Source organism: Arachis duranensis, chromosome 2 (assembly GCF_000817695.3).
Source record: "Arachis duranensis cultivar V14167 chromosome 2, aradu.V14167.gnm2.J7QH, whole genome shotgun sequence".
In the NCBI taxonomy this organism is placed as follows: Eukaryota; Viridiplantae; Streptophyta; class Magnoliopsida; order Fabales; family Fabaceae; genus Arachis; species Arachis duranensis.
Genome location: NC_029773.3, coordinates 27,244,783 through 27,245,446, shown reverse-complemented (window position 1 = coordinate 27,245,446; position 664 = coordinate 27,244,783).

Below are 664 nucleotides of genomic sequence, written 5' to 3'. Positions count from 1 at the left end.
TTTGATCAAAGGTTGGACCAAGTCCTCACGGTCATATGTGAAGAGGGCGCCCAATGGAAGAGAGATTCAAGAGGAAAGCCGGTTCAATTGAGAAGGCATGACCTCAAGCCCGTGGCTAGAGGGTGGTTGGAGTTTATTCAACGCTCAATCATTCCCACTAGCAACCGGTCCGAAGTTACTATAGACCGGGCTATCATGATTCATAGCATCATGATTGGAGAAAAAATAGAAGTTCATGAGGTTATATCCCAAGAACTCTATAAGGTGGTGGACAAGTCCTCTACCTTGGCAAGGTTAACCTTTCCTCATCTCATTTGTCACCTCTGTTATTCAGTTGGAGTTGACATAGAGGGAGACGTCCCCATTGATGAGGACAAGCCCATCACTAAGAAGAGGATGGAGCACACAAGAGATCCCACTCATCATGAGGTCCCTGAGATTCCTCAAGGGATGCACTTTCCTCCACAAAACTATTGGGAGCAACTAAACACCTCCCTAGGAGAACTGAGTTCCAACATGGGACAACTAAGGGTGAAGCACCAAGAACATTCCATTCTCCTCCATGAAATTAGAGAAGATCAAAGAATCATGAGAGAGGAGCAACAAAGACAAGGAAGAGACATTGAGGAGCTCAAGCACTCCATAGGATCTTCAAGAGGAAGAA